General features: G+C 39.1%; 1 protein-coding gene across 6 annotated transcripts in view; it reads left to right on the forward strand.

Moving 5' to 3' along the window:
- The first annotated feature begins 1768 nt into the window (after positions 1 to 1768).
- The window catches only part of TULP4 (TUB like protein 4), a 165638-nt gene continuing 149639 nt past the window's right edge, over positions 1769 to 17767 (forward strand). Inside the window, exon 1 of one of the 6 annotated variants that reach the window (XM_042795670.1) lies at positions 1769 to 1829. The gene's annotated coding sequence lies outside the window, so the exon portion shown is untranslated. Of the gene's footprint in view, positions 1830 to 1909; positions 1962 to 16951; positions 17318 to 17767 lie in introns of those variants that run through there. The other 5 variants (XM_042795672.1, XM_042795676.1, XM_042795671.1 and 2 more) reach the window with 5 other exon arrangements.

Consider the following 17767-nt stretch of genomic DNA (forward strand, 5'->3'; position numbering starts at 1 on the left):
CCAGCTACAGACAATTTATAGTACAGCTAAGAGAAGGGACTAGTAGGCAACACTGTTACACTGTAGTTAATGTGCCAGGGGTGGAGAGGGCAAGATTACAAAGGTGGTTAAGGCTGCAGCTGTGTTTTGTAAACCTCTCTGTGATGTTTTTTGCTTTACTACATAAACTTAATTCTTATGATGGCCTGTAAATTGGGAAGTGAGCTAAGGCACAAATGGCTTAAGTTAAACACAAGAATTGAGTGATACAGTGGTTTTAACTCTTTGGGCTCCTCAAAATTTTCTGCTGAAGAAGTAATTCCAACATAAGAAATGTAAGCCTACAAGTAAGGGTGCTGGTGGTTGTCTTTTGCAAATATCCAGGAGGTAATTCTGAGACCCTGGTCTTCACAGCTCACCAGTTAATAATAACTGCTGTAATACACCCAGAAATGAAGCCCTAACTGCCTGATAACTTTTTATTGCACTTGAACTATAGGACTGTTACTCTACCTTTAAGAGATACCCAGGGGTTTAGCCTGTGCAGTGCAACTGAAAATCTTGAGTAAAATGAAACTTTTTTCTAAACAAGAATTATATTAACAGGTTAAATCTATACCTAGCTCTAACACATTATCTCAGGCTTCAGTCTTCCAGGTTTTCACAGACCTAGATGGTTCTCTGGCATGAAGTTTGGGCCTTTCTTGCTATAGGTTGTAAGATAAAATCCTTACGGAGCTTTGGGGAATAATGTGAAAATATTTACCTTTTTAGTTTCTGAAATGATTAGTAGGTTTTGATTACTAAAGCCAGCAGGGGATTGGGCATTTTCACTTCCTGCTCCCCAAGTACAATTCTTTAGATGGCTTTGTAAGAGCTGATAGTCACAGTTCGTTCCTGGTTTCTTTAAACTACAAAGTATTTCGCACATTCTATGTTTAGGCATTTTGTTGCTCCTTTTTGAAGAAAGGGAGTGTGCACTGCATGTGATACCAGAATACAGTTTGAGTTTGTTTGCAATACAAATCCCTTTTTACTGAGGCTCCCCCAGATTTTGTAGTGTTGATACCTGTGGATTGTATCCTGAATTGCCAGGTTTGAGGATAAAGGCATCCTTGCCCATAAGACACCCCCTTGACCTGTTAATATAAGCATTATTTTCTGGGAGAAAAGGTTATGCTTAACATGGAGCACTAACCAACACCATTGATTTTCACTCTCTGTGGCTTTTGGTTTAAGTCAAAATGCAGGAATACAGTGATGCCAGCGCCCGTCTTTTGCGAGGAGGACTGTGAGGTGCGCGGTGGGACTCACTACCCCAGCTCTTGACACCAACTTCTTTCCTTCTACGTTAACCCCGGAGGTAGAGGGTGGGGGGGGGAAGTCATCTCCGAGGGCTCTGTTACCGGATAGCCCCCGCTGTCATTCATGGACAGCCTTGGCTTTCTGTAATGCATCCTGTGATTTCTTTTTCAGAGGAAGGCAAGGGAGGGAAGGGGCTGAGGGGGACACAGGGAGCGCCCCCCCCCCGGCTGTTTTCCCCTTGTCAACTGAGCTGTTATCGCGTCGCGTTACAGTGTCACGCCGTCACGGCGCTGGCCGCATCCCACGAAAAGGCCGTGGCCTCGCAGGGGCCGCCGGGCGCCCTCCGCGGTGAGTGGGGGGGGAAGAGTTCGGGGCATCTCCCTCCCTCCCTCCCTCAGCCCGGGCGAGCGGCGCCGGCGGCGCCCGGCGCTGCGGGAGAGACGGCGGGGGCGGAGCCGGGCCGGGGAAGTGTGGTGGTCACGTGGCGGGGGGGTCACGTGGCGGGGGAGTCGGGCCCAGCCGCTGCCGCCGCCGCTCCGGTAGCGGTGAGAGACGGAGCCGGGAGGGCGGGCGGGGAGGGCGGGCGGGGGAGGAGGCGCGCGGGGCCGGGGCGGGGAGGGAGCCCGGGGGTGCGAGTGGCCGCCGCCCGCTCCGCCGCCGCGCCGCGCCCCGCCGAGGTGAGTGCGGAGCGGAGGGAGGGGGGGGTGGTGTAGTTTGGGGGGCGCTGCCAGGGGCGGGCCGGACCGGGCCGGGCGCTGTGCGGAGCCGCGGGCGGCTGCGGGGCTGTTTTCCTTTTGTTCTGGTGGGCGCCGGCGGGCGGCAGAGCTGTCCTTTTTTTTTTTTTTTTTTTTTTTTTAATGTGTGTGTGTGGGGGATGTCCCGGGGCGCCGCCGGGACGTGCGCGCATCCGTTGTGTGCCGCGCGCCGCGTCCGTTCCGTGAGGGTTCCCCCGCTCCCCTTCCGTGAGGGGCACCGGCCCGGCTGAGCCTCCCCCGCCGGCCCCGGCAGCGGGGGCGGGGAGGCCGGCTGGAAACCCCGGTCCTTCCCTTACACCCGCGGCTCCGGGCGCTCCGAAAGCCGGGCGGTGGGGGGGGGGTCCCCGCCCTCTCCCGGAGGCCGCCGCTCTGCTCCGCCTTGTCGGGCGGCCGGGGTCCGGCGGCGGGCGGCGCTCCGGGGGCCGCGGGCGGCGGCGGGGCTGCCTCCGGCATCACCTGTGACTCTGCGCACTGCCGGGAGCGCTGCGATTTTTTTTTTTTTTTTTTTGCTTACTGAGTTTTTGTTCTTTATTTTTTTCTACATTCCCCCCACACGCCCCTACCTTTCTCTGGGGGGCGAAGGGGCAGACAGGTAGGAAATTTGCCCCGCGATACGGTAAAATTCGCCTTGCGAGTGTAACTCCTTCGCCTTCTTTTGTGTTGTGCCTCTCAGTAAACGGCTGCGTGTGAACGTGTTCGAGCACCTTGGCATCCTAAAGGTTTTCTGAAAAGTGCAGGAATCATTTACCGATTCAGTACTTAAATTTGACTTAAACAGTAAAACGTACAATTAAAACAGCTGTATGGGGCCAGACCAAAGGTCTGTCTAGTTTAGATTCCAGTTTCTGCAAGTGGCACATAGCAGATGCTTAGGAAACACGGTAGCAACAGGGTGAGTGTTCTGTGAAGCTTTGGGAAACCAGCCAGGCCTCCAACAGTTTGAGGTTAAGGGACTTCCTAAGTCAAACGTAATGTTTTGGTATTTAAGAGCCCTTTCTCTTGCATGACTTGGTTGCGCATCTTTTCAAAAAAGAACAAGACAAAGGCTTCTTAATAGAAAAGGTTTTTCTTTCCCTTCCTTAAAAAAAAAATAAAAAATTGCACTCATTATTGTTAGAGGCAATTTAATTTTGCCAGGATGAAATTTGCCTGTTCAAGGATTATGATTCATGAGAAACATTCTGTGTTTCAAATAGGTAAAGGGTATTTGCAAATGGTATTTTCTACACATATGGGAGCTATAAATAATAACATTGGTTCTTATTGTCTGTTTTTACAAGTCGTTTGTGAAATTTAAGTCTTAAAAACCTAAAATATCTGTTTAGTAAAATGCAGTATAGTAAGAACTTGCTCAAAATAGCAAGTGTTTTGCCATAATACAATATTGACAGCTTTGAAGGTGATTATATGAATATGAACCACTAATATTTAACTATTTCTATTTGAGTGTAAAAAGTCAACATTTATAAAAGAAGGAGTTTATTACTGGAACAGATTTATTACATCAAGATTTCTGATAAAATTATTTAAATAATACCATCATAGATTTTTTTGTAATAGCAAAATTATGGTGATCCCTTGGGATGCTTGCTATCAACTTGATCCTGCAATCCTAATTCAAGAAAATAGCTTCATGCCAGGAGCTCCTAACCTGATTGCTCTTATAAGGAACATTTGCACGAGTGGGCCTTGTTTTTCACAGGCAATGTGAATGTCAAGCAAAGCAGAGCTATTTCAAAAAACTGCATATCCCCCCACGCCCCCAATGGAATTTTGTAAGAAGGTCATTATCAGTTTCTTGGGGGCTGAAAGGAGGTAGTGGGTTGGTGTGTGTATATATATAGATAGATATTTATAAGATTAAAAATAGCTTACCAAACTGACAACTATAACTGTTGTGAATGACTTTAATGGAAAGATGATATTTTTTTTGTACAACAGACTGTGGAATTTGTTCTCACCTAGTCAACAGATGTTTATTCTAAAACCCTTAACATATGCCACTTCTATAAAAACCCTACTGACTTTGAACTATACTGAGCTATCTGAACCATACTGAACTATATAGACAGTTTAAAGTATTCAATATATTTTCTTCAGTAAGTTGATGAATAGATTTAAATGGTTCTATGGTAAGCTTACACCAAGAAAACTGTTGCAGTGCAACTTTCTGTAGCTCACAGAATCATTTTTATCACAAAAAAAAATTATTGGTTCGGCTGAACTTTCAAATAAAATTAGTTTTTTTATAACTAGCCTCTAGAAAAAAAATGTACTTGTTTTATGTAATTATTAAGCATACTTATAATACACAGCTTTTAACAGTACTTTTCATTAGTAGGTCTCAAAGCACCTTGCAAAAGAATTCAGTGTGATTATTCTTATCGAAGGGTAATTATTCTCATCTTATCTAGTGCTCATAAAGAGATCATTGTCTGCCTGTGATGGCTGTAAGAAACTCTATGAGGTCTAACAGAATCAGATTTTTGATTTAAATATTTTTTTATCATAAAAAACCCCACGAACTCGACGTTCTGTTTTGTACAGCTTGCTGTTGCAGTATTTTTGTTTTGTTTAATGATGCCTGAGGTAATTTCATACTATACCTTGCATACCAAGGTTGGAAGCTAAGCCTGTGCTTTAAATAGAACAGACTTCTCTTCCTAGTGTCAGAAGAGGCCCTACTGAAGACTTAACCAAATACATTGATGAGTTAGAGAATGATTCAAGACAGTTTCCATTAAGGTAATTGAAGTAGTAATGGTGCATGTCTCTAGTTCAGTTACTAGGGAGCTCGGTTGCTCAGAGTGTTTGTACAGATGTCTGTAGGTATCAGTCAGGGAAAAAAAAAGGGAGTGTGAGTGGGTAGGTGTGGTTTTGAATGAGTGAGTTACATGGCCAGCATCCTCATATCCTCTTGGTTTTCTTTAATTTCCACCTTGCAGAGCTGGCAGAAATGGTACGGAATCTTGCAGTTAATTCTTTTGACTGGAACCACCATTTCCAGTCACCTTCAGTTTCCCATTTTTGTAATGTGCATCTGATAGCAGAACAAACTTCTGATGCTAGAGGTGTGAAGTGCACACCCTTAAATTATTGTTTTCCAACTACCACTATCAATTGGGATGTGCAGATGGTTATCACTGATTATACTATTGGTGCATTTTAATAGTTTAGTTTAAAACTTGAGGTTATCTACTGTGTTGGTATTTTTCAAAATAGGACAGAAAGCCATATTTTTTCTTAATTCAAGAAAATACATTAAAGCATTGCCATTTAGGGATAAAATACAAATTAGGAAATATAGGAAAGAATTGATAATGGAAGGATTATAATTTGGGAACTATATGCTATACTATATACTAAATAGTATGGGAACTGTGTTCCCAGACAGTGTAGTGCTATTCAGAAATGTGAGCTCATATAACTTAGATCTAAATTGTAGACCCTTTATTAAAGGGGACAAAGGCTTCCCTAATGTAATGAAATGTTTGCCAGCAGTCTTAAAGGTGTAGTCAGTAATTCCAGTTGACTCTTTGTAAAAACAGTGCCTGCTTGTTGGCGGGCTAGCATCTAGACTCCAGTTAGTTCTGTGTAGATTCAGATTACTTGGAAAAAAGGTCCAGGAGGAAATGGTCTGAGAGGTCCAGTTCCAAAAAGATTTTCTGCCTATTTCTGTGTTCATTGTTTTTGCACGACTCCTGTTTTGATTCATGCTTTTGTATTTGATCTATTATTTATATGGTGTGTTCTTTTTAACTAATGCCTTTGTTTACATCATTTTATAGTACTTAAAACTTGATAATAGTTTTTACTTTGTGCTTATGCCCATGAAAGACTGTAGTATTACTCAGCTGCACATCATATCCTTGATAGCTATAATTTCTCAAAGCTGCTTTGGAGAACCTCCCACTGGAAAGCTGTGCTGTTTGTGTAGGGTGGAGGTCCTGATTCATTTGTGATTGTTACCTTCTGCATAGTTTCAGACCTAGCAGACCCAGCTGGTAGTCAGTATACTTTCTTAATACTCTGAGTTTGAACAGTCTCCAACATCCTTGCCTAGTGCAAAGTACTGTTTGCAAAGCATGTACTTGAAGATTAACCCTCCCATTAGAATATAAATATCTAGCACTTCTCAGTACTAATATCAATCCATCCTATCAGTTCTTTCTCTGCTTTGCATGTGCAATGGAATATATTCCTCTCCTTTGAAGGTACTCATTAAATATTTGTTGAAGCAAGTATCTTGCAGCTAAACTGATTTATAAATAAAATCTTCATATAACTCTTGTTTTACTAGTTTGCATAATAATTGCAAAGTAAAATTTGGAAGAAGGCCAAACCCATTCACATAGCCATTTAAAGAAAATTGCTGCAAATACTTTACCAGTGGTACCTGGCACCTAAATGGTGCTGACAAAAAACACAGAAAGGAGCTATAAATGTTGGACACAATATGAAAGAAAGTAATTTTCTGCATATATATTAAGAATACTATAGAAGAGCAGTGTTTTTGAAGAGAGGTAGCAAATAAAGTTATTGCAAAAAGCAAAGGTTGACTGCCTGCTGTGATTGTGATGGATCACAATCCACAGGAGGCTTTTTAGTTGGAGAAAGACTGTAGCTAACAAAATTCTTAAATTGTGAGAGAGAGCGCTCTCGCTTCTATTCTGTTTTGGGTGCAGTGTCTAGTACAGTGGGAACCCTGGTCTGTTGGGTATCTGGAGATTACTAGCAATGTTACTGCTGCGTGTGCTTGATAAAGAACAGATCTCCCTATTCTAATGGCACAGTGGAATGACTTCTAGGAAATCCTTTCAGTTGTAAATAACTAAAAACCAAAACACAACCCCAGAACGCTACCTGTCTAAAATCTGATTAAAATATTCAAAAGGGAGGTTGACTAACACAAATCTAATCTTGCAGATAATATAAACTGTGGATAATAGTTAATGTTGTATAAAAATATAAAAAATGTTACTCATAGAGCTATTTTAAGTGTTAAGTAAAACTTGAAAGGGGGCGTGAATTTAGCTAAGGGAGAAGGAGGAAGAGTTATGTATTTGCAGTGTCTTCCCCAGCTCTCATGAGTGATGTAAGTATATTAAGAACTGTTACTATATAAATATCTTGGCTGCCATACAAGTGCCCTACATAGTGTTTGGAAATGAGGGAGTTGAACAGTGTAGGTGTTGAACCAGCTTTAGATATTTTACCTTCCTTTTTCCCAGGCACAAAAATATAGACCTAGAATGGTATATCAGCTCAGACCAAAGGTGTTTTTACATCAGTATCTTGTTTTTAACAGTGGATGATGGCAGATGCCTAGGGAAGAGTATCACAGAGTGTGGTGTAGATAGCTGCGTGTCTGAAGGAAGCATCATTGGCTTCTAGCAGGATGCAGGTTAGGGGTTTCTGGGCAGATGCTTTGATACTTAATCATTTGATTTTTAATAGTTGTGGTGAATTTTTGCAGTTTCTTTTATGAACCCTTGATAGTTTTAGCATCCATAGCATCCTATGACACAAGAGTGACAGAAGTATGAGTGTCCATTTTTAATTAGGCTGTTGCCAGCTTGAGAGATATGATACTCCACTCCTTTAATTTGAATGGTGTAAAACGCTGTTATTTTTAATTTCCAAAATTTTATATCAAACTTGCGTGGATAAAGTTGAGCGCTTGATGTGTACATACAGAATGTCAGGCCTTGTGTGCAGACTCTTTTACTTACTGAGAAATATAAAAAAACTGTTTTTGAATTGTATCTGTAGAAACATTGTGAGCATAAAAAGCTTGCTTTTGACAAGTAATTGCCAAGCTTGTGATTGTTTATAAGGATGTAGAAAGTTTTGATTCAGATTTTGGCATGAAGTTTCTGTAGCTGTGAAGCAGAGGACAGGTATTCTACCCATATTTATAATATGGCAATCCAAACAAAATGTAAGTCATTCTTGAATAATTTGGAAACAGAACAGTATGTAAATGAAATGGCTCTTTCCTCTGGCCAATACTTGGATTTTCACTTAATTGGTAAAGAAACAGTGATATAAATCAAATGGGTTTGATTTGCATTTCCAGACTTGGATTGCTCAGGAGACTGCCAAGGACTTTTCTAGTTTGATATAGACTTATCGCTGGCTTGGATTCCTCTTTCCTCCTCTTGAGCGTTAAGGTTTGTTAGAAGATCTTTAAAGGTGTTTGATGCCTAAGGCAAAGGATCCTTTATGGCAGTGTGTCTATATATCTATATCTATATATCTTTTTTAAATTTATTTGTTAGAATGGAAAATTGGGCTACAGCTCCTATTGTCCAGTAGGTCTTTATGGTTTTAATTAGATAAAACAATGGAAGTGGTTGAGTTCTAGGAGAGAGATTTAAATAAATGCATTTGAATCTTACAATGACATGAGAAGCTATGCAGTGAAAATCTGCTATCTTGCATGAATGATCAGGGGATAAAATTAAACCAGTTCATGTTACAGGCATGCGATTTGGAACCATTTGCAGTTTTTCTAAAGCAGAGATGAAGATACAAAAAAAAAAAAAAACCACCAACCCAAACATTAGAAGGATGGGAGAAGGGACATGGTGGTTCTAAAGATACCTATAGCAAACCCTATTATGAAAGATATTGGACCACTGTGAACAAGAATGAATCTGTTTCTCTCAACAACAGAAACTTTGGTGCAGCAACAGGGTTCTATTAAAAGCAAATACAAATTATAGGATTAAGTGATTAAGTCCACTTCCTCTGAGTTACAGACCTTGCAGAGGTGTATCCCTTCCAGATTTTGCCAGCCTGCTGATGAGACATTCTTTCTTCCTTTATACTAGTAGAATAACCCTGTGGAACATGTATTAAATCCAATATAAGTTATTTCCCAGTGTTGCAGAGAGAATTTTTGAATTTGAATGTCTGTTCACTGGGCCTGTAATAGGATTGAGGGAAGTATACTGTATAAAAATGTGTAATTTCAGCTCTGTACTAGTGCTAGGAGGATGCCTGTACAGTATTGGTCTTTCCCTTTTATTTCCAGAAGGGTAAATTCTTCTTTTTATTAATAAAGGAATTAGAAATTGCTCTTTCTTCCAAGGATTTAAATGAGACCACTGATTAGAGAATCATGTTGTAGCCTGGGAGATGAGGAAGAAGGTTATACAGAAAATTCTCATAATACAGTTTCATTTTCAGTACTGTGTTGGTGGGGTTTGCAATCATTATTAATATAGAGAGCAGATGACCTGAATAGCGGTTGTTCTTGGCTAAAAGTGACCAGTAATGCTGAAAGATTTAATAAAAGATAGTGTCCTATTTTCATGAGATGCAAAAGTATTTTATCATTATCATAGGGAGGTTATATTCCAAAGGTTGGGTACGTACTTAATTCAGTCTTCCCCTTCCCCCTTTGGAGCTTGGTTTAAATACTGCTGGTGTGAGGATGCTTTTAGCTGGTTTGGAGAGAAAATATTTGTGATTTAATTGTCTAGTGCTGTGCTGACAGAATGAGCTCTTGCTGGCTTTAAAATAACATTGCTCATTGAATCTCCAGAAATACTGGGAAAACTTTATTCCCTGATTTGGATTATAATTTATGTCCTTGTCATCCAAGGATGAATGTGAAAACCAAGAAGTGACTGGCATTTGCTTTATGTTGGGCAGAGAATGAAAACTCTCTTAAAACAATCAAATTACCTTTGCATGAGAAATGGTAATATGATTTTTATAGTGTCTCCAGGAGTAGATCTGCTACTAGTTGCCCATTTTTGGTTAAGGAAGATATAGTGGGATGGGTGTATTGTGAGGATTTGGATCATATTGATTTGCCTCCAGCTGCATTGTCCTAGTTTTGACAGATATCATAGCTGATGACTGTGTGTCCATTCTGACGTGCAACTATTTGTTTTCACTTGTGCCTGATTCTGCTTTGTTTTGTTGAGGTGCAGACTAAGATCTCGTTGCTTTCTGAGCCTAACACTTGCTTGAGCTCTTGAAATAACTTTTCACCCTTGGAGTATCTTAAGTGGTTTGGGTTGTTGCCTTCTGTACTGGCAGGACTAGTGTGGAAGCATTGAATGAAAGACCTTTAAGTGCTGACAGTGCTCAGTTCTGTTTCTATTTTGACTGCCTCAAATGACATTTTTGAATGCACTTCTCTGTGTGGGCTGATAACACTTATTGGTAAGAATAGGCCTGAGGTGATGCAGGTTGAGTGGAGAAAGCACTGGAGAACATACTAAAGAGTACATGACTTCTTTGACTTTGTGTCCTTGATTAGGCTGGGATTTTTTTGGGTGTGGTGTGGTGTGTTTTTTTGTGGGTTTTTTTGTTTGTTGCTTTGGTTTTGTTTTGTTTTTATACAATGCTTTGCTTGAAATTTACGATTTTACAATTTTGTGGTATCCTAGGTAAGACTATGTTTTGTTATACATCTTTATAACAAATGTAGTCATAAAAGAAATCTTGAGTGGTTTTGTTTTGTTTTAAAGCACCTCATTATGTTAGCTGATCTAAAAATCTATCTGGAAAATTGCCTCAACTTAAAAATAAAGAACAATTGCATGCAGACATACTTGGCTGCACAGCAAGACCTATTTTTAGAAAAGGGTTCTGTCCTGTTTTCACTTAATTTTAATGATCTGGAGTTTTACCTTAATTTGAAAAATCCTAATGAATTTTGGCATCTTTTCTAGTTCTTCCTAATAGATAAATGCATTCATCCTCTGGATCAGATTTCAGAATCATTTGTGTAGGGGAAGCCCTGCTTATCTGTTAGATAACCTCGGGTATTCCAATAATTCCTACGGTGTTTGAAGCTCTGCCTCTGCTTGTTTGGTGTTTACTCTAGCAGGGTCTTTTGATTGAGAAAGTGAAATAGGCTGTAGGAGGTTACTGCCATAGAAATACAATGTATTCAAAAGCAGCTGCAGTCCCATGTAGATGAGCATTCTCATGAATGTAATTTTCATTTTTTAAATGAACCTGTGTCAGTCTAAGTTAACAATTACATTTGGGCTTTATTTTTGTTGTGCATTAGTTGATGATTACATCAGCAGACTGAGAGTCAGAACTCCTGTACTTCTGTCTTGATTCTATCATGAGCTTCTGTATTACCTTGAGATGATTAATTGTCTTTTATTCAGCAGTATAACAGCAATAATGCTACTTTCCTACCTCTCCTAGGATCACTGAGGGTAGTAGAGCACTTCTAGGACACTGGATAAAAGGTTCAAAGTTCAGGATCATGATAAAAGAAATCATCGTGCAGTTGGAAATGAGTCAACTGTTCACTCAATTAAAAATAAATAAGCTAGGTAAAGGTTAAACTAAAAAGTTGCAGAAAGAGGGGGGACTGAAGCAGGGCAGGCTAAGCTAGAAATACTGTTATGTGACTCCTTTTTTCCTTGTTTTCATGTTGATTCTTGAGACCATGAATTCTTGTTCTATCATTTAATATCTGTAAACCATGAAACACAGCAATGATGCTAAAGTAGTGATACTTTACAATAATAAGATTGGCAAAAGTGCATGTTTGGATGAGGTATCTGTTATACGTATCTATTAAAGCACTCTTGTAGTTGAAAGACTCTTCTACCTGTTTATAGCAGATAGTGAATCACAAAAAGGGTCCCTACTGTTGCTAAACTAAAACACAGTGTGTTGGGAAGTTTGGGAGTTAGCTATGACAAGTCTGTATTGCTCATTCAATGGCAAGGATGCGTTTGTGACAGAAAGGTTGGTTCAACAGCTTAGTGCATTTCTTTATCTTCTGTATAATAGAAAATGCTGACTGTTCAGCTTTATCCATAGAGATGGGTTTTGGACACGTATTTTTGAGTAAGGTTATGGGAGTTTTCATTTTCACAATCCTTTAGGAATGTCTGTCTTTATTGAAGCAGTATGAATAAAGCAGGGATACTCTTCTGTTGAAGAGTCTGATCCTACCTGTTTGGGATTATTATAGGAACAAGGCATCTGTCCTCCAGAAATAATTTCCTTTAATACTTACTCAGCTGTTATGCTCCAGATTTATGTTTGAACTATGTAGTATACGATATACAAAATACAATTTCTCCATGCCATAGATTTGTTGAGACAAGAATTAAACATCGAGGTTATGTAGCATAAACTCTGCACAGCTCTGTCTTTGCATTATGTGAAGTTGAGTGCTTAGGTTAAAACTAGAAAAGTGTTCTTTTCAGAGAAAGTAATTATGGGATTTTCTATTATTGTTAGACTTAAATTCATGACGCAGGTATGAAGCTGGTTTGCTCATGTAATCAACTGTGAATAGGTATGTTTTTTTTCTTGCATGTAGGTATAGGTAGAGACCTTGTGAAGAGGAGAATAGTACCTCAAGGCAAAGAGGCAAAGATAAAATTCTTTAGGTCACCGAGAGGGGTAAGAAAAGTCAAGGTCTGTGCTTCTCATCTTGAGGTTTAACAGTGTTTTGATGCAGATGTTTATTCAGAAATTTTACTGAACAAACAAAACATGGCATGAAAAAATGCAGTGAGCTAAATTGTATTCTTTCATGATAATTTTCTTCGCTAAGTTTCTCAAGTTGTGTGAATCTTCATGGGTATCTCACCTTGAGCTGCTTGCTACCTCTCTTTGTAATGTGTCTTATTTACCTATCATTTTCCTTTCTATTTTTTTTGAGAGAATTATTCTCTTTCTTCAGAGATTTACTTGCCTTCTTTGAGTAGCTGAGTAAATTCAGGGATCTCTCAGGGATTTAATTCATCAAAAGATGATAATGCTGTCATGTTTCTTGCCTTGTCCCTCTGCATTTTTGAGTTTTTCTTTCAGGACAAGCTCCTGTGGCTATGCAGTTGATTCTGTGCGTAGTTCCTCAAAGTGAGACCGTTAAGGTTTTTACTCTCTAGATTGATGTTTGTTAGGTGGCCTGTACCATGGTACTCAAGCCTTCTCTTCCAAGCTTTTCTGGCAGGATATTTCAAAGCTGCTCATTTTAAAGTACAAATAAGTGATAATAGGGAGGGAAAAGTTGTGGGAGATACTGGTGCCCACACCAAATAAAACTCTCAGAAGTGCACAGCTTGTTTGGCAGCATTAGGATATCTAGTACACTTTATAGCACACTTGCTGTGAACTGACAGCCAAAGACCTTTTGTTCAGTGTTTTGGAAAGTTTCAGGCCCGGAACTGGTAAAAACACTATTCAGACAAAAAACGGTGTATACCACTGCTCTGAAAGCCATAATCTCTCTTATATTAAGGTTTTCAGACTTCATATAGAGATGTCCCATAGTCGTTACTGTTTGAAGGATCAAAGGCTTTAGAAACATGATGCTTCAAATGATGAGTTATTTGTCCTAGCACCTGTTCACATGGAGTATCTTCTGCAGAATTTTTCTGGCATTTACAAACAAAATGGGCAAAATCTTAGGTTATTCCTATAGTAGGTCTGTTTTTTCCTGTGTTTGATTTTTTTTTTTTTTTTTTTTTGTCCTCTAGATTCTGAAATCCTTATTGATGAGTCTAATTATAAACAAGACATTCCCTCGTGCTGGTGATAAGTCTAAATCTGCCTTGGAACAATTACCTCTTTCTTAGCATGATGTCAGTGGAAAGCCTGAAAATGCTGCCACACAGCAGCTTGCTTTCTCAGCTAGAAAAGAAATGTTTATTGTTGGTGGCTTGTTAGATCCTTAGTATCATTGAAATTGATTTTGTGTAGTATAGTCATAATATACTTCAGTCAAATGCCCTGGTTCTTTGTGGTTATACCTGAAATCAGCAAGGTATCGTAGGGTGTTCATATCTTGAGCATATGAAGACATATGTAGCTGAACCTAGGCCTTGATCAGTTGGAAAGGTTGCTTCCTGCTTTCCACTGCTGTTTTTTGGTGCATGTATGTGTTGTACAGAAACAAAAAATGAAATTCAGCTGTTGGTATTATACAAATGTTTTAGGTTGAGACGGACATATGAGTTGTCAGAGGTATTTGTTTGTCCTGTCCTGTTTCCCCAGCCCCAGTCATGGTATATGATTACAGTGATAGCCAAAAATGTTCCTGGAAAGAATCTGGCATGAGGATAACACACTCTCTCCTCTCGGGAATTTGCAATCTGTATCAGTTTTTTAAGGAAAACACCTATTGTACACTTCTATCAGTTGGGTCTTTATGGGAATAATAAGAAAAGAATCACTGACATCTTAATTTTTTCATCAGCATATTATCTGTTTCGCTTAATTGCTGATTGTACATTGTATTTCTAATAATATGCTGCTATTTCCCTATGTGAACTTAAAGTGTCTAATTTATTGAGACAGGATTGTCTTGCTTAGTGGATTTTATGAACATGTAATTTCTCATGTTAAATGATTTAGCTTTTCCTTGGCATGCTAATAAAAAAATGCTTCAATAACTTTGGTTTTGTTTTCTTTTTTTTTTTTTTGAGTGTAGAAGTGTCTTACAAATGCTGTTACAAGAATGAAGAACACAGATTCTTCCACCCCCTCCCCCCAGACGCTGTATCCCTACGAGGCTAATTAAACATCCCTTGTGCGAGATGGCAGATGATGCTCTGTAGTATGTATGTACAAGCTGTTGGCCTGTTACTCAGTCCAGGAAACTGATACTATGCCTGAAGTCTGATTTGGGCCTCTTGCCCAAGAGCTTTAGCATCATGGCTACAAAATAAAACTGCGTGAATTCCACATGTTAATCTAGTGCTCTTTTTACCCTGTGAACCACCTGCCTGTTCTAAGTATGACCTTAATTCACCCCATTTTCCCAGAAGGAAACTTGTTCCTTGTGTCTCTGCTTTCCTCTTAGAGGGATTCCCTCCAACTCTGTCATTAGCTATGTGACCAGGATAATGTTTGTCATGACCTGATGTCTCACCTGGTAGGAAGCAGATCAGTCACTGCTCAGGTTGAAGCCATCTTCTAAAGTTTGACCCACTGCTGCCATATGACACTACAAGGTTTTACAAATAACCATTACCATTTTTCTTCTCATGTATTTATACATAGATGGCTTTGAGGGGGGGAGGGGAAAGTAGAAATAATAATTTCTCCATAGCTCCTCTATTATGAACCTGACACAGGTACTGATTATGCCATATTCATCCATCTGAAAACTTGTATATGTTGAGATTTGAGATATGAAGACTTTATATTTTCCTGAGGTTTTAAAGAAAGAGAAGAAATATGTCTAAAGGGCTTTAGCAGACAAAATATATCCGTCTGGCTGTGACAGTTTGATATGTCTTCCCCTGCTGTACCTATTAGAGACTATCACCAGTCTGCTGCTGAATGATTAGAAGAGAATGTGTGCCTGTACCTCATGCAGTTTGCTTTAGGATTTGGCTTTTTAGCTTGGTTTTATCTTCATTGTCAGCTTTTAAACTGAGATTCAGGACCTTTTTGTGTTGTGATGGAAGTGCAGACCTGGGTTTGTAATGGAGGAGGAGCCTTTCTGACAATGCCATAGCCAAAAGTCTTTTTTTTTTTTTTTTTTTTTTTTTTTTTTTCCCCACTATGATATGTTAGAGAGCATTTACAGGGTAGCTAAAAATGGATATAAAAAGATACTATTTTTAAGTGGAACTTTCTGTCTAAGTCTGTTGTGGTAAATTTAGCCTTCAACATAAGTTGCCAAATTTAAATAAAATAGCTTTGCTAATAGGTAATATGAGTATGTATTGCTTAAATTTTTGTTTTAGTGAAGTTTTGAAGTACATCACATCACTGACATGAAGTAAATTGCTGGGTAAATAATTGGATTCAGTTTGCTGAAGGGGCAGATCAGTCTGCAACAGATTTTCTTCAGTAGGCATAGATAGAAAATTGCGTCTTTATTTCAGTGTAGTTTATGTCATTTTTTTTTAAAGGAGAAACTGAAAAGGATTGTTTTCTGCTTACAAAATGTAATAAGAATGAAATGTGATGTTGAGATCAGCTATTTCTATTTCTACTGATATAGTGATGTAGTATCCAGAAAGTCACCTCAGTTCACGAGCTTAAAGATCACGCTTCTTTTACTTAAAAAAAAAAAATAATAAAAAAAATCATTTTCAGTGGAAAACATGATTAGTAGAGGCATATGAATCTAAAACATGTAATGTAATGTTATTTTATTAGTAATTCTCTCTAAATCTTGTAAAACTTGAATTTGTGTAAATGGGATTCTACTTTCCTTTGAAACTGACTTGATACAGTTGTGAGTTTGGATAATCCTAAAATGTAATCCTTTAAAAAATTGCAACATTTTTTTGCTAGCCCCAACAACATTAGTGACATTGAATTTGACCGTTGGCATTGGTAACTCCTTGTTCTAGGCTGAGTCTTACAACACTTCAAACTTGCAGTCTTACGTATGCATATATTGTGTGTCAGTGGTGCATATATGGCAGTTTGGAGAACACCTGGTCCAGAAAGTGAGAAAGACCATTTATCATTCTTTAACATCAAATAGGAAAATCATCAATCTGAATAAATGTGTGTTTAAATTATGTAATTACTTAAATGTGAATGTATTATAGCATTAAAGTTAGAAAAAACAAATAACAAATATGAGATATAATCTTTGTTTACTTGCAAACCAGCATCAATTTAAAGTTACTATCTAGTAACAGGCTTTCATTCAGAAAAGAGTAGAAATGCAAAATCAAATTAAAATTGTGTATTTAGATCAAATTTTCTTGCTTGATGATTGAATTAACTTGGTCTGAGTATCTGTCCATCTGCAGTGAACTGCAGGAGAAGTGTTTTGACACAAGATGCATTTCACCAAATATTGGTGGATATTTTCAAATATGAGAACAAAAAGCACAATGGTGATTATGGCTTTTCCTGTGGATCCAAAATAGGTAAGTTTTGAAGCAGGATGGAAGTGGGCAGGAAAACATCAGATGAGCCAGATTCAGTGATGATAGGATTGTAGCACAGACAGGAAGCCAGTAATGGTAAACCCTTTCTTCTTATTTCAATGCTATTTTTTCCTTCAGTATTAAGGAGGATGTCCAGCTCTGTCCCACGGGGAAGTTTCATGGTGCAGCTGAGCTGATCTAACACTTTCCTGTTTCTGAAGTCTCCTTGCACTTAAGTCTTGTGGGTCCTGCCTGCTCCTTTGCTTCAGCTCCAGCACTCATCCAAACCTTTGGAGTTGATCCAGTTCCCTGAGGCCACAGAATACTCCTCACTTTATTTTTCTGATGTTTTAGGAAACTGAGTCTGCACAAGGAGATGTCAGGCAGGCACCCAGCAGTGAACAGAAGGAGGAGGGCCAATACGATCTAGGAAGGGTGGGTTATAGAGGTGGTGGAGGTTAAGAAGTCTTTCTTGTAGCATAGGCTGCTTTGAACACTTTGCTTGTCTTGCAGGATTGTACCTTTAGTTTCCTCATATGTTACAACAGGAATCATACCTATCTTACAGGGTTGCTAAAAAGACTTTGTAATGTGTGCATTCAAGGCATTGTAGGTAGTGAGAAAGATCTTATAGAAGCAATCCTGTCTTACTGTATACTGAATGTACTACTACTTTTGCCATAAAACTTTGTTTTTCAAGAGACGAGATGTCATAAAGCTGTTAGATTACCGTTGATAATGGTAATTCTGTCAGTCATGTATCAGCTCTTCTGTTGAAGAGTGTTGGAGCTCTCTTAGTATTACTAATTTTGTGGGAAGAGCAGGACTAGTTTTTTGAATCATAGAAGGTTGATATGACAAATGCAGTAGTGTTTCCTTAGGGCA

Source organism: Tyto alba, unplaced genomic scaffold (assembly GCF_018691265.1).
Source record: "Tyto alba isolate M040663 unplaced genomic scaffold, T.alba_DEE_v4.0 Super-Scaffold_22, whole genome shotgun sequence".
Taxonomy (NCBI): Eukaryota; Metazoa; Chordata; class Aves; order Strigiformes; family Tytonidae; genus Tyto; species Tyto alba.